At 26.6% G+C, this 17290-nt stretch overlaps 1 protein-coding gene across 3 annotated transcripts in view; it reads left to right on the top strand.

Moving 5' to 3' along the window:
- MESR3 (misexpression suppressor of ras 3) overlaps positions 1–17290 on the top strand; it is a 370784-nt gene that overhangs the window by 135063 nt on the left and 218431 nt on the right. The gene's annotated exons all lie outside the window — the stretch shown is intronic.

The following is a 17290-nucleotide window of genomic DNA, read 5'->3' as shown; positions in this document are numbered from 1 at the left end:
TAAAATTTTGACAAATTTTGATATAGAAATAAAATTTTGACAAAGTTTGCTATAGAAACAAAATGTTGACAAAATTTTCAATAGAAATAAAATTGTGACAAAGTTTTCTAAAGAAATAAAATTTTGACAAAATTTTCTGTAGAAATAAAATTTTGAAAAAATTTTCTATAGAGATAAACTTTTGACAACATTTTCTATAGAAATAAAATTTTGACAAAATTTTCCATAGAAATAAATTTTTGAAATAATTTCAATATAAATAAAATTTTGACAAATTTTGCTATAGAAATAAAATTTTCAATAGAAATAAAATTTTGACAAAATTTTCTATAGATATAAACTTTTGGCAAAATTTTCTATAGAAATAAAATTTTGAACAATTTTGCTATAGAAATAAAATGTTGACAAAATTTTCAATAGAATAAAATATTGACAAAGTTTTCTAAAGAAATAAAATTTTGACAAAATTTTCTGTAGAAATAAAATTTTGAAAAAAAAAATTCTATAGAAATAAAATTTGGCAAAATTTTATATAGAAATACAATTTTCACATAATTTTCTATAGAAATATTTTTATACCCTGCGCCACACTGTGGAACAGGGTATTATAAGTTAATGCATATGTTTGCAACACCCAGAAGGAGACAAGAGAGACACATGGTGTCTTTGACAAAAATGCTTAGGGTGGGCTCCTGAGTCGATATAGCCATGTCCGTCTGTCCGTGAACACATTTTTGTAACCAAGGGATTAGGTAGTAATTTAAGCCCAATCGACTTCGAATTTGGCACAAGTATGTGTTTTGGGTCAAAATAGAACCCTATTGATTTTGGAAGAAATCGGTTCAGATTTAGATATAGCTCCCATATATATCTTTCGCCCGATATGCACTTATACGGCCCTAGAAGCCTGAGTATTACCCCAATTTGGTTGAAATTTTGCACTAGGAGTACAATTGGTAGTATAGTCAAATGTGCAAAATTTTATTGAAATTTTATTCTCTAGAAATAAAATGTTGACAAAATTTTCAATAGAAATAAAATTTTGACAAAATTTTCTATAGAGATATAGAGACTTTTGGAAAAATTTTCTATAGAAATAAAATTTTGACAAATTTTGATATAGAAATAAAATTTTGACAAAGTTTGCTATAGAAACAAAATGTTGACAAAATTTTCAATAGAAATAAAATTGTGACAAAGTTTTCTAAAGAAATAAAATTTTGACAAAATTTTCTGTAGAAATAAAATTTTGAAAAAATTTTCTATAGAGATAAACTTTTGACAACATTTTCTATAGAAATAAAATTTTGACAAAATTTTCCATAGAAATAAATTTTTGAAATAATTTCAATATAAATAAAATTTTGACAAATTTTGCTATAGAAATAAAATTTTCAATAGAAATAAAATTTTGACAAAATTTTCTATAGATATAAACTTTTGGCAAAATTTTCTATAGAAATAAAATTTTGAACAATTTTGCTATAGAAATAAAATGTTGACAAAATTTTCAATAGAATAAAATATTGACAAAGTTTTCTAAAGAAATAAAATTTTGACAAAATTTTCTGTAGAAATAAAATTTTGAAAAAAAAAAATTCTATAGAAATAAAATTTGGCAAAATTTTCTATAGAAATACAATTTTCACATAATTTTCTATAGAAATATTTTTATACCCTGCGCCACACTGTGGAACAGGGTATTATAAGTTAATGCATATGTTTGCAACACCCAGAAGGAGACAAGAGAGACACATGGTGTCTTTGACAAAAATGCTTAGGGTGGGCTCCTGAGTCGATATAGCCATGTCCGTCTGTCCGTGAACACATTTTTGTAACCAAGGGATTAGGTAGTAATTTAAGCCCAATCGACTTCGAATTTGGCACAAGTATGTGTTTTGGGTCAAAATAGAACCCTATTGATTTTGGAAGAAATCGGTTCAGATTTAGATATAGCTCCCATATATATCTTTCGCCCGATATGCACTTATACGGCCCTAGAAGCCTGAGTATTACCCCAATTTGGTTGAAATTTTGCACTAGGAGTACAATTGGTAGTATAGTCAAATGTGCAAAATTTTATTGAAATCGGTTCAGATTTAGATATAGCTCCCATATATATCTTTCGCCCGATATGGACTAATTCGGTCCCAGAAGCCAGAGTTTTACTCCAATTTGGTTGAAATTTTGCACAGGGAGTAGAATTAGCATTGTAGCTATGCATGCCAAATTTAGTTGAAATCGGTTCAGATTTAGATATAGCTCCCATATATAGCTTTCGCCCGATTTACACTCATATGACCACAGAGACCAATTTTTTCCTCCGATTTAGTTGAAATTTTGCACAGGGAGTAGAATTAGCATTGTTGCTATGCGTACCAAATTTGGTTGGAATCGGTTCTGATTTAGATATAGCTCCCATATATATGTTTTTCTGATTTCGACAAAAATGGTCAAAATAACAATATTTTCCTTGTAAAATCGCCACTTCTTAGTCGAAAAGTTGTAAAAATGACTTTAATTTTCCTAAACTTCTAATACATATATATTGAGTGATAAATCATAAATAAATTTTTGCGAAGTTTCCTTAAAATTGCTTCAGATTTAAATGTTTCCCATATTTATACCCTTCACCACTACTGTGGTACAGGGTATAATAAGTTTGTGCATTTGTATGTAACGCCAAGAAGGAAAAGTCTGAGACCCATCGTTTAGTATACCGATCGTCTTAGAATTAAATTCTGAGTCGATTTAGCGATGCCCGTCTGTCTGTCTGTCTGTCTGTCTGTTTGTCTGTCTGTCTGTCTGTCTGTCTGTTGATGTATTTTTGTGTGCAAAGTACAGCTCGCAGTTTTAGTCCGATTGTCCTAAAATTTGGTATAGGGTCCTGTTTCGGCTCAAAGACGATCCCTATTGATTTTGGAAAAAATCGGTTCAGATTTGCCATATATATTTTTCACCGATCTGGTCATAATTGGCGTGTATATCAACCGATCTTCCTCAAATTCCGTACATCCGAATATGTTAAGAGTCTCGAAAAACTTGCAAAATATCAGCCAAATCGGTTCAGATTTAGATATAGCTCCCATATATAGCTTTCGCCCGATTTACACTCATTTGCCCACAGAGGCCAATTTTTTGCTCCGATTTAGTTGAAATTTTGCACAGGGAGTAGAATTAGCATTGTAGCTATGCGTGTCAAATTTGGTTGAAATCGGTTCAGATTTAGATATAGCTCCCATATATAGCTTTCGCCCGATTTACACTCATATGACCACAGAGGCCAATTTTTTGCTCCGATTTAGTTGAAATTTTGCACAGGGAGTAGAATTAGCATTGTAGCTATGCGTGCCAAATTTGGTTGAAATCGGTTCAGATTTAGATATAGCTCCCATATATAGCTTTCGCCCGATTTACACTCATATGACCATAGAGGCCAATTTTTAACTCCGATTTAGTTGAAATTTTGCACAAGGGGTTGAATTAGCATTGTTGCTATGCGTGCCAAATTTGGTTGAAATCGGTTCAGATTTAGATATAGTTCCCATATATATGTTTTTCTGATTTCGACAAAAATGGTCAAAATACGAACATTTTCCATGTAAAATCGCCACTGTTTAGTCGAAAAGTTGTAAAAATTACTCTATTTTTCCTTAACTTCTAATGCATATATATCGAGCGTTAAATCATAAATAAACTTTTGCGAAGTTTTCTTAAAATTGCTCCAGATTTAAATGTTTCCCATATTTTTTTACTAACATTGTGTTCCACCCTAGTGCATTAGCTGACTTAAATTTTGAGTCTATAGATTTTGTAGAAGTCTATCAAATTCTGTCCAGATCGAGTGATATTTAAATGTATGTATTTGGGACAAACCTTTATATATAGCCCCAACACATTTGACGGATGTGATATGGTATCGAAAATTTAGATCTACAAAGTGGTGCAGGGTATAATATAGTCGGCCCCGCCCGACTTTAGACTTTCCTTACTGGTTTTTTACTAACATTGTGTTCCATCCTAGTGCATTAGCAGACTTAAATTTTGAGTCTATAAATTTTGTAGAAGTCTATCAAATTCTGTCCAGATCGAGTGATACGTAAATGTATGTATTTGGGACAAACCTTTATATATAACCCCCAACACATTTGACGGATGTGATGTGGTATCGAAAATTTAGATCTACAGAATGGTGCAGGGTATAATATAGTCGGCCCCGCCCGACTTTAGACTTTCCTTACTTGTTTTTGTTTGTTATTGTTGGTTTATTCTTCAATCATTATTGTTGTTTTAATTTAAGCTTAAAACCATGCATTACTAAACTACAAGTATAGCTTAACCAACAGAGGAAAAGTATGACTAAACTTGTCGAATTTATTTGAGTAAATCCCTATAGACTGCAAGACGGTTGGATAGATAGCTGTTTTTGAATTACCACATTCCTCATCAGCATGCTTTACTTGTAACAAAACTATCAACCAATTATCAGAATAAATTCGGGTAATTCACTAAACCCAAAGAACCTCCCGAAAGTTAATGAAATAAAATCTTGACAAAATTTTCTGTAGAAATAAAATGTTGACAAAATTTTCCAAAGAGATAAAATTTGAGAAAAATTTTAATAGAAATGCGATTTTGACAAAATCTTTAATAGAAATAACATTTTGAGAACATTTTCTATAGAAATAAAATTTTGACAAAATTTTCTATATAAATAAAAATTTGAAAAAAAAAATCTTTAGAAATAAAATTTTGACAAAATTTTCGATAGAAATAAAATTTTGATAAAATTGTTTATAGAATTTAAATTTTGACAAACTTTTCTATAGAAATAAAATTTTGACAAAATTTTCTAAAGAAATAAAATTTTGAAAAATTTTCTATAGAAATAAAATTTTGAGAAAAATTTCCTATAGAGATAAAATTTTATATATATTTGTCAAATATATATAGAATTTTGACAAAATTTTCTATAGAAATAAAATTTTGACAAAATTTTCTACAGAAATAAAATTTTGATAAAATTTTCGATAGAAATATAATTTTGATAAAATTTTCTATGGAAATAAAAATTTGAAAAATAAAAATAGAAATAAAATTTTAACAAACATCTCTTTTGAAACAAATGCGTCTTCTTAAAAAGATTGATATAAAAATGTTGAATAAAATTTTAATTATTCTTAAATTTGTTCATTATTAATACCCTCATATCCTATATAATTCAAATTTTTTGGTGTTCCAGTTTAATAATCACGTTTTTATTGTTAATAGTTTTTTCCTTATATGATTGTTCATCCAAAAAAAAAAAAAATATTTCTAATTATTTTTGTTATGGAAAGAAAAACTGCGTACATCTAGATTATAGTGGGATTTTAATTATGACGGTCTTGTATTGCTGTTTTTAGACTACAAATTGTAGACAAATACCCATATTAAGTTGCTGGGATTTACTCGGATATGTTCAAGTTTAATTGGTTATTGTCTGTTGGTTTGTAGCACTCTTGCTTCCTAGCAAAAGCAAGAAACCATGGTTTATTCTATGGTCGTTATGGTTGCAGCAAAACAAAAAAAAAAATCATACAAATTACCAATGCGAATCAGTCAGAATTCATTCACTGGAAATGGAAAATAATTTCCAATCGATTGGAAGAAAAAAAATTGTCATTATTTTTAAATTTGCAATGTCACAATTTGAGATAAAGAGAAAAGTTGAACTAAAGAATTTTCAAATGAGGGAGATAAAAATTGGAGATATTTAATATGTGAAAAAAATACATAAATCCATATATCAATATTAAATTCTTTGTCAAAATTTTATTTGTATAGGAAATTTTGTCAAGATTTTATTTCTATAGAAAATTTTGTAGAAAAATTATTTCTAAGAAAAATTTCTCAAATTTTTTTTATAGAAAATTTTATTTCTATAGAAAATTTTGTACAAAATTTATTTCTAAGAAAATTTTAATTTTTTTATAGAAAATTTTGCCAAAATTTTATTTCTATAAAATATTTTGTCAAAATTTTATTTTTATAAAAAATTTTGTCAAAATTTTATTTCTATAAATATTTTCGTCAAGAATTTATTTCTATAGAAAATTTTATCAAAATTACGTAGAAAAATTATTTCTTAGTATAATTTCTCAAATTTTTTTTTAATTTTATTTCTACAGAAAATTTTGTACAAAATTTATTTCTAAGAAAATTTTAAGTTTTTTATAGAAAATTTTGTCAAAATTTTATTTCTATAAAATATTTTGTCAAAATTTTATTTTTATAAAATATTTTCGCAAAATTTTATTTCTGTAGAAAAGTTTGTCAACATTTTATTCCTTTATAAAATATTGTCAAAATTTTATTTCTATAAAAATTTTTTTTGTCAAAATTATATTTCTATAGAAAAGTTTGTCAAAATTTTATTTCTTTCGTTTTGTCTTGTTATTTTTGGTTTTGTTCTTTAATCATTGTTGTTGTTTTTGATTTCAGCTTAAAACCATGCATTGACTAAACTACAAGTGTAGCTTAACCAACAGAGGAAAAGAATGTTTGTCAAATTTATTTGGGCAAAGCCCTATAGACTGCAAGATGGTTGGATGGACGCACGTTTCGGAAATACAGAATTCCTCTTCAGCATCCTCTACTTGCAGCAAAACTATCAACCAATTATCAGAATAAATTCAGGCAGTTCATTAAACCCAACAATGAACCACACTTGAACCTTCCGAAAAAAGATTTTACATGATAGCCGACTTATGCCGAAATAAATTCGTACAAACATATCTCTTTGCCTTTTTCACCTTCAAATCATCGATTTGAGTGCAGTTGGCGGGGTTTATTTTGAGCATGCTTCCTCTGTTGGTTAAGCTGCACTCGTAGTTTAGTCAATGCATGGTTTTAAGTTGAAATCGAAAACAACAAGATTTTTTTCTATAGAAAATTTCCTCATATTGTTTTTTTTCACAAATTTTCTGTCTTTAAAAAATTTTGTCAAAATTTTATTTCTATAGAAAATTTTATAAAAAACTTATTTCTAAGAAAAATTTCTGAAATTTTTTTTATAAACATTTTTATTATATACATAAATTTTTATTATATATAGAAAATTTTTTACAAAATTTATTTCTAAGGAAATTTTCTCAATTTTTTATAGAAAATTTTGTCAAAATTTTATTTCTATAAAAAAGTTTGTCAAAATTTTATTTCTATAGAAAAGTTTGTCAAAATTTTATTTTTATAAAAAATTTTATGAAAATTTAGAAAAGTTTGTCAAAGTTTTATTCCTTTATAAAACTTTGTTGAAATTTTATATTCTTATAGAAAAGTTTTTCACAAATTTAATTTTATTTCTATATAAAATTTTCTGAAAATTTTATTTCTATTTTTTTATACCCTCCACCATAGGATGGGGGTATATTAACTTTGTCATTCCGTTTGTAACACATCGAAATATTGCTCTAAGACCCCATAAAGTATATATATTCTGGGTCGTGGTGAAATTCTGAGTCGATCTAAGCATGTCCGTCCGTCCGTCCGTCTGTCCGTCTGTCCGGCTGTCCGTCCGTCTGTGGAAATCACGCTAACTTCCGAACGAAACTAGCTATCGACTTGAAACTTGGCACAAGTAGTTGTTATTGATGTAGGTCGGATGGTATTGAAAATGGGCCATATCGGCCCACGTTTACGTATAGCCCCCATATAAACCGATCCCCAAATTTGGCTTGCGGAGCCTTCCGGAGCAGCAAAATTCATCCGATCCGGTTGAAATTTGGTACGTGGTCTTAGTATACGGTCTCTAACAACCATGCAAAAATTGGTCCATATCGGTCCATAATTATATATAGCCCCCATATAAACCGATCCCCAGATTTGACCTCCGGAGCCTCTTGGATGGGCAAAATTCATCCGATCCGGTTGAAATTTGGTACCTGATGTTAGTATACGGTCTCTAACAACCATGCAAAAATTGGTCCATATCGGTCCATAAATATATATAGCTCCCATATAAACCGATCCCCAGATTTGACCTCCGGAGCCTCTTGGAGGAGCAAACTTCATCCTACCCGATTGAAATTTGGTACGTGGTGTTAGTATATGGTCTCTAACAACCATGCAAAAACAGGTCCATATCGGTCCATAATTATATATAGCTCCCATATAAACCGATCCCCAGATTTGACCTCCGCAGCCTATTGGAGGGGCAAAATTCATCCGATCCGTTTGAAATTGGGTACCTGATGTTAGTATACGGTCTCTAACAAGCATGCAAAAATTGGTCCATATCGGTCCATAATTATATATAGCTCCCATATAAACCGATCCCCAGATTTGAACTCTGGAGCCTCTTGGATGAGCAAAATTCATCCGATCCAATTGAAATTTAGTACGTGGTGTTAGTATATGGTCTCTAACAACCATGCAAAAATTGGTCCATATCGGCCCATAATTATATATAGCTCCCATATAAACCGATCCCCAGATTTGAATTCCGGAGCCTCTTGGAGGAGCAAAAGTCATCCGATGCGGTTGAAATTTGGTACATTTCGTTAGTATATGGCCTCTAACACCCATGTAAAAATTGTCAAATTTTATTACTATAGAAAGTTTTGTCAAAATTTCATTTCTATAGAAAGTTTTGTAAAAAGTTTATTTCTATAGCAATGTTTGTCAACATTTTATTTCCATAGAAAATTTTGTCAAAATTTTATTTCTATAGAAAATTTTGTAAAAAATTATTTCTGTAGAAAATTTTGTCAACATTTTATTTCTATAGACAATTTTGTCAACATTTTATTTCTATAGAAAATTTTGTCAACATTTTACTTCCATAGAAAATTTTGTCAACATTTTATTTCTATAGAAAATTTTGTCAAGTTTTTATTTCTATAGAAAATTTTGTCAAAATTTTATTTCTATAGAAAATTTTGTCAAACTGAATTATATACTTATTTAATCGGCCTTGTTTTTTGTTTAATATATACCCCTTATGGACTAACTTACAATTTAGAAGACAGTGTTAAAAAGTTTTACGATACCTTGTCATCGGCAAGTGTTATCGCAACCCAAGTAATTCGATTGTGGATGACAGCCTTTAGTAGAAGTTCCTACGCAATCCATGGTGGAGGGTACATAAGATTCGGCCTGGCCGAACTTACGGCCGTATATACTTGTTTTTGGTTAAAATTTTAAAAAATTGTATTTCTTTAGAAAATTTTGTCAAAATTTTATTCCTTTATAAAATTTTGTCAAAATTTTATTTTTATAAAGATTTTTTGCAAAATTTTATTTCTCGTCAAAATTTTTTTCTATAGAAAATTTTGTCAAAATTTTATTTCTTTAGAAAATTTTCTCATGTTGTTTTTTCACAAATTTTCACAAAATGTTATTTCTTTAAAAAATTTTGTCAAATTTTTATTTCTATAGAAAAATTAAAAAAAAATTATTTCTAAGAAAAATTTCTCAAATTTTTTTTTATAGAAATTTTTATTATATATAAATTTTGTTTATTATATAAAGAAAATTTTGTACAAAATTTATTTTGTTATAGAAAAATTTGTCAACATTTTATTTCTATAAAAAATTGTGTCAAAATTTTATTTCTATAAAAAAGTTTGTCAAAATTTTATTTCTATAAAAAAGTTTGTCAAAATTTTATTCCTTTATAAAATTCTGTCAAAAATTTATTTTTATAAAAAATTTTGTCAAATTTTTTATCAAAGTTTTATTTCTATAGAAAAGTTTGTAAAAGTTTTATTCCTTTATAAAAATTTGTTAAAATTGTATAATTATTTATTATTTTTCACAAATTTAATTTTATTTCTATATAAAATTTTCTTAAAATTTTATTTATATAGAAAATTTTGTCAACATGTTATGTCTATACATAGTTTTGTCAACATTTTATTTCTATAGATAATTATGTCAAAAATTTATTTCTGTAGAAAATTTTGTCAAAATTTTATTTCTATAGAAAATTTTGTAAAAATTTTATTTCAATAGGTAAGTTTGTCAAAATTGTATTTCTATAGTAAATTTTGTCAAAATTGTATTTCTATAGAAAATTTTGTCAAAATTTTATTTATGTAGAAAATGTTCTCAAAATTTTATTTCTATGGAAAATTTTCTCAAAATTTTATTTCTGTTATTTTTTTTATTATCCGAAACACTGTGCCTATCAGACATGTACTTATTATTAAGTGAATCTATTTTTTTAACTGAAATTATTTTTTTATTAAAAATTTTTAATTTAAAATAATTTAATTATTTAAATTTAATTTCAATTTAGTTTAACCATTTTTTTTAATCTCTTAAGAAGTGTGATAAATTTCCTTGTATATTCACAACACTGTGGCTAATGGACAATTTTCGCACTTGAAAATCCAATTTTTGTCATCAGCATGACTGTCAAAATCAAGTCCATGTAAATGAAATGTAATTCAAGTCAATGAGACGAACAAATGATGACATTTACATAATTTCCTACAAGTCTGGCTAAACAAACTAACGTTTTACCATTATAAAACAAGTAAGGAAAGTCTAAAGTCGGGCGGGGCCGACTATATTATACCCTGCACCACTTTGTAGATCTAAATTTTCGATACCATATCACAACCGTCAAATCTGTTGGGGGCTATATATAAAGGTTTGTCCCAAATACATACATTTAAATATCACTCGATCTGGACAGAATTTGATAGACTTCTACACAATCTACAGACTCAAAATTTAATTCGGCTAATGCACTAGGGTGGAACACAATGTTAGTAAAAAAATATGGGAAACATTTAAATCTGAAGCAATTTTAAGGAAACTTCGCAAAAGTTTATTTATGATTTATCGCTCGATATACATGTATTAGAATTTTAGGAAAATTAGAGTCATTTTTACAACTTGTCGACTAAACAGTGGCGATTTTACAAGGAAAATGTTGGTATTTTGACCATTTTTGTCGAAATCAGAAAAACATATATATGGGAGCTATATCTAAATCTGAACCGATTTCAACCGAAATTGGCACGCATAGCTACAATGCTAATTCTACTCCCTGTGCAAAATTTAAACTAAATCGGAGTTAAAAATTTGCCTCTGTGGTCATATGAGTGTAAATCGGGCGAAAGCTATATATGGGAGCTATATCTAAATCTGAACCGATTTCAACCAAATTTGGCACGCATAGCTACAATGCTAATTCTACTCCCTGTGCAAAATTTAAACTAAATCGGAGTTAAAAATTTGCCTCTGTGGTCATATGAGTGTAAATCGGGCGAAAGCTATATATGGGAGCTATATCTAAATCTGAACCGATTTCAACCAAATTTGGCACGCATAACCACAATGCTAATTCTACTCCCTGTGCAAAATTTCAACTATATCGGAGCAAAAAAATGGCCTCTGTGGTCATATGACTGTAAATCGGGCGAAAGCTATATATGGGAGATATATCTAAATCTGAACCGATTTCAACCAAATTTGGCACACATAGCTACAATGCTAATTCTACTCCCAGTGCAAAATTTCAACTAAATCGGAGCTAAAGATTGGCCTCTGTGGTCATATGAGTGTAAATCGGACGAACGATATATATGGGAGCTATATCTAAATCTGAACCGATTTCAATAAAATTTTGCACACTTGACTACACTGCTAATTCTACTCCCTGTGCAAAATTTCAACCTAATTGGTGTAAAACTCTGGCTTCTGGGACCGTATTAGTGCATATCGGGCGAAAGATATATACGGGAGCTATATCTAAATCTGAACCGATTTCAATGAAATTTGGCACACTTGACTATAGTACTAATTGTTCTTCTTCTGCAAAATTTTAAGCCAATTAGGGTAAAACTCTGGCTTCTGGGGCCATATAAGTCCATATCGGGCGAAATATATATATGGGAGCTATATCTAAATCTGATCCGATTTCTTCCAAAATCAATAGGGATCTATTCTGAGCCAAAACACATACTTGTGCCAAATTTGAAGTCGATTGGACTAAAACTGCGACCTAGACTTTGATTACAAAATGTGTTCACGGACAGACGGACAGACGGACAGACGGACAGACGGACATGGCTATATCGACTCAGGAGCCCACCCTGACCATTTTTGCCAAAGACACCATGTGTCTATCTCGTCTCCTTCTGGGTGTTGCAAACATATGCACTAACTTATAATACCCTGTTCCACAGTGTGGAGCAGGGTATAAAAAGGCTAGACATCTAAATCCATGGACTAAGTAGACCATGGCAAGCAAAAAAAAATCACCAAAGTCAACGACAAACAACAAATAGCAAATGAAGTTCAAGGTTTTTTTCTCATAACAAGGGCAAGAAAACTTTTAAGTCTATCTCTCTCTCCATAAGAGTAGAAGAGGGGAATATATAATAAAAATTTCCGCTACAATTTGCATATCTTCTATTCATGTCATCACCAGAGTGTCGTCATGCAAAAAAAGACCTTATTTTTATGCCCAAGCAAAAAAATCAAGCAAATAAATCAAATTGGCTTTTGTAGTTTAATTTTCAAGCCATAGAAATTGTGAGTGGATTTTTTCTTTTGGTTTGCTAGATTGGCATATACATCAAAAGTGACCAGAATTCTTAAAAATAACGTTTATTCACATAGACCACCCACATGATATTTAAATTTTTGATATAGTTTTTTTTGTATCTCCCTTGATTTGATTGTCAGACTGTGTTTTTTTTTGTTGCTTTGGCTTACAGAAGACCATGAAAGAGCCAAATGCTTTGGGTTTTAAATTTCCACTTCATTAAGAGAAAAAATAAAAAAAAAACTGCCATGCCATGTGAATCTGTTGCCCGGGTCAGATTGCCATATAATGGCATTGTGCATTCCGTTCATGACGTAGATATGCTTCAATTTATTTCTATTTATACTCTGCAGACTTACAGTGGAACATTTATGATGGCAAGTTTATGAATGAGTGCAACGGTAAGGAATCCTTTTTGTTTTCCTATAATGCAATTTCGAAAAGCATGGTAAACTACGGGCTTAAAAAAACATGAAATACCAAAAAATATTCAATTGAGAATTCCTACATATTATTAAAAACATTCACAACAGAAGGCAGTACCTGTATTTAATAAGAAAAGGTGGCACAAAAAGTGCCATACATTCTCTAATTATTTTTGAGATATTTGCATACTTTTCGGCGCTTCAGGTGTTCTTTTGAAACCAATATGATATGAATGGGGAAACGGGCTCATATAAAGTTTCGGATTACAACCACGGTTGCCACTTATGCCGAAAATAGTCTACTAATATTTGAAGAAAATTTTACCATAAATCTACCAAATTAAAAATATCGTCAAAATGTTATTTCTTTGGCTAATTTTGTCAAAATTTTATTTCTATAGAAAATTTTCTCAAAATTATATTTATATAGAAAATTTTCTCAAAATTATATCTCTACAGAAAATTTTCTTAAAATTTTATTTCTGTAGAAAATTTTCGCAAAATTTTAATTCTATAGAAAATTTTCGCAAAATTTTTATTCTGTAGAAAATTTTCTCAAAATTTTATTTCTATAGAAAATTTTCTCTAAACTTAAATTCTATAGAAAATTTTCTCAAAATTTTATAACTATAGAAAATTTTCTGAAAATTTTATTTCTATAGAAAATTTTCTGAAAATTTTATTTCTAAAGAAAATTTTCTCAAAATTTTATTTCTATAGAAAATTATCTCAATATTTAAATTCTATAGAAAATTTTCGCAAAATATTAATTCTATAGAAAATTGTCTCAAAATTTTATTTCTTTAGAAAATTTTTTCAAAATTATGTTTCTATAGAAAGTTTTCTAAAAAATTTTATTTCTATAGAAAATTTTCTTGAAATTTAAATTTATAAAAATTTTCTGACAATTTTATTTCTATAGAAAATTTTCTCAAAATTTTATTTCTATAGAAAATTTTTTTGAAATTATATTTCTATAGAAATTTTATTTCTTTAGAAAATTTTCTCAAAATTATATTTGTATAAAAGTTTTCTAAAAAATTTTATTTCTATAGAAAATTTTTTTGAAATTATATTTCTATAGAAAATTTTCTCAAAATTTAAATTTATAAAAAATGTTCTCAAAATTTTATTTCTTTAGAAAATTTTCCCAAAATTATAATAGAAAATTTTCTCAAAATTTTATTTCTATAGAAAATTTTATTTCTATAGAAAATTTTCTGAAAATTTTAATTCTATAGATAATTATCTTAAAATTTTATTTCTATAGAAAATTTTCCCAAAATTATAATAGAAAATTTTCTCAAAATTTTATTTCTATAGAAAATTTTCTGAAAATTTTAATTCTATAGAAAATTTTCTCAAAATTTTATTTCTTTAGAAAATTTTTCCAAAATTATAATAAAAAATTTTCTCAAAATTTTATTTCTATAGAGAATTTTCTGAAAATTTTATTTCTATAGAAAATTTTCTGAAAATTTTATTTCTATAGAAAATTTTCTCTAAACTTAAATTCTAAAGAAAATTTTCTCAAAATTTTATTTCTCTAGAATTGTATTTCTTTAGAAATTGTATTTCTTTAGAAAATTTTCCCAAAATTGTATTTATACAGAAAAATGTTTCAAAATTTTAATTCTATAGATAATTATCTCAAAATGTTATTTCTAGAAAATGTTCTCAAAATTTTATTTCTTTAGAAAATTTTCCCAAAATTATAATAGAAAATTTTCTCAAAATTTTATTTCTATAGAAAATTTTCTCAAAATTTTATTTCTATAGAAAATTTTCTCAAAATTTTAATTCTATAGAAAATTTTCTCAAAATTTTATTTCTTTAGAAAATTTTCCCAAAATTATAATATAAAATTTTCTCAAAATTTTATTTCTATAGAGAATTTTCTGAAAATTTTATTTCTATAGAAAATTTTCTGAAAATTTTATTTCTATAGAAAATTTTCTCTAAACTTAAATTCTACAGAAAATTTTCTCAAAATTTTATTTCTCTAGAAATTGTATTTCTTTAGAAAATTTTCCCAAAATTGTATTTATACAGAAAAATGTTTCAAAATTTTAATTCTATAGATAATTATCTCAAAATGTTATTTCTATAGAAAATTTTCTCAAAATTTTATTTCTCTAGAAAATTTTCCCAAAATTGTATTTCTTTAGAAAATTTTCCCAAAATTGTATTTATACAGAAAAATGTTTCAAAATTTTATTTCTATAGCTAATTTTGTCAAAATTTTATTTCTTTAGAAAATTTTTTCAAAATTTTATTTCTTTAGAAAATTTTCTCAAAATTTTATTTCTATAGAAAATTTTCTTGAAATTTAAATTTATAAAAAATTTTCTCAAAATTTTATTGCTATAAAAAATTTTCTGAAAATTTTATTTCTATAGAAAATTTTCTGAAAATTTTATTTCTATAGAAAATTTTCTCAAAATTTTATTTCTATAGAAAATTATCTCAAAATTATATTTCGTTAGAAAATTTTCTCAAAATTATATTTCTATAAAAGTTATATTATATTTCTATAGAAAATTTTCTCAAAATTTTATTTCTATAGAAAATTTTCTCAAAATTTTATTTCTATAGAATATTTTCTCTAAACTTAAATTCTGTAGAAAATTTTCTCAAAATTTTATTTTTTTAGAAAATTTTCCCAAAATTGTATTTCTATAGAAAAAATTTTCAAAATTTTAATTCAATAGATAATTATCTCAAAATGTTATTTCTATAGAAAATTTACTCAAAATTTGAATTCTATAGAAAGTTTTCTCAAAAGTATATTTCTATAGAAAATTTTCTCAAAATTTGAATTGTATAGGAAATTTTCCCAAAAGTATATTTCTATAGAAAATTTTTTCAAAATTTTATTTTTTTATTGTATTTCTATAGAAATTTTTTGCAAAATTATATTGCTACAGAATATTTTATTTCTAAAGAAAATTTTCTCAAAATTTTAATTCTATAGAAAATTTTCGCAAAGTTTTAATTCTGTAGAAAATTATCTCAAAATTTTATTTCTTTAGAAAATTTTCTAAAAATTATATTTCTTTAGAAAGTTTTCTAAAATTTTCTCAAAATTTTATTTCTTTAGAAAATTTTCTCAAAATTTCATTTCTATAGAGAATTTTCTCTAAACTTAAATTCTATAGAAAATTTTCTCAAAATTTTATTTCTTTAGAAAATTTTCCCAAAATTATATTTCTTTAGAAAATTTTCCCAAATTTTATTCTATAGAAAAAATTCTCAAAATTTGAATTCTATAGAAAGTTTTCTCAATAGTATATTTCTATAGAAAATTTTCTCAAAAGTATATTTCTATAGAAAATTTTCCCAAAATTTTATTTCTAAAGAAAATTTTCTCAAAATTGTATTTCTATAGAAAATTTTCCCAAAATTGTATTTCTAAAGAAAATTTTCCCAAAATTGTACTTCTATAGAAAATTTTAATTCTATAGAAAATTTTCACAAAATTTTAATTCTATAGATAATTATCTCAATATTTTATTCCTATAGAAAATTTTCTCAAAATTTGAATTATATAGAAAGTTTTCTCAAAAGTATATTTCTATAGAAAATTTTCTCAAAATTTGAATTGTATAGGAAATTTTCCCCAAAAGTATATTTCTATAGAAAATTTTCTCAAAATGTTTTTTTTATTATTGTATTTCTATACAATTTTTTAGCAAAATTATATTTGTAAAGAAAATTTTTTTATAGAAAATGTTTTCAAAATTTTAATTCTATTGAAAATTATCCAAAATTTTATTTTTATAGACAATTTTTTATATTTCTATAGAAAATTTTTTCAACATTTTATTTCAATAGTAACATTTCTCAAAAGTTTATTTCTATAGAAATAATAACGTGTTTGAACTATGAAAACAATATTTTGTTTGGACCAATCCTGATGTGAATAAATTTTTACATATGCTTGATGCAGAATATGTTTGGGAGTATATGTTACAGAAGCGATATTTTTTGAGGGTGTAGAGGGCTCTAATGATAGCCACTTGTAGTTTTCCAGTCAAACATATATCAATCACACTATTACACTTGAACTCCATCACATATAATTGTATTTCTGAATGCAATAGATAAAAATGCTTTTGTAAACATGTAAATAATAAAATTAACTGTTACTGAAATAATTCTGTCGGCTATCAGACGAGCTGTATAGAAATGATAGGAAAATGAGGTTGGTTGCAATTCATATCAGCTATTCTATAGTTCATGCAATATAGTCTGAAATATCTATCAAACGCTAAAGGATTTTAAGAAACAATGACTATAAGCGTATACGAAAGCAATCCATCGA

This window comes from Haematobia irritans, chromosome 2 (genome assembly GCF_050003625.1).
Source record: "Haematobia irritans isolate KBUSLIRL chromosome 2, ASM5000362v1, whole genome shotgun sequence".
NCBI classification, from domain to species: Eukaryota; Metazoa; Arthropoda; class Insecta; order Diptera; family Muscidae; genus Haematobia; species Haematobia irritans.
Note: the sequence above shows the minus strand (reverse complement) of the source record. Positions and strands in the feature narration are given on the sequence as shown.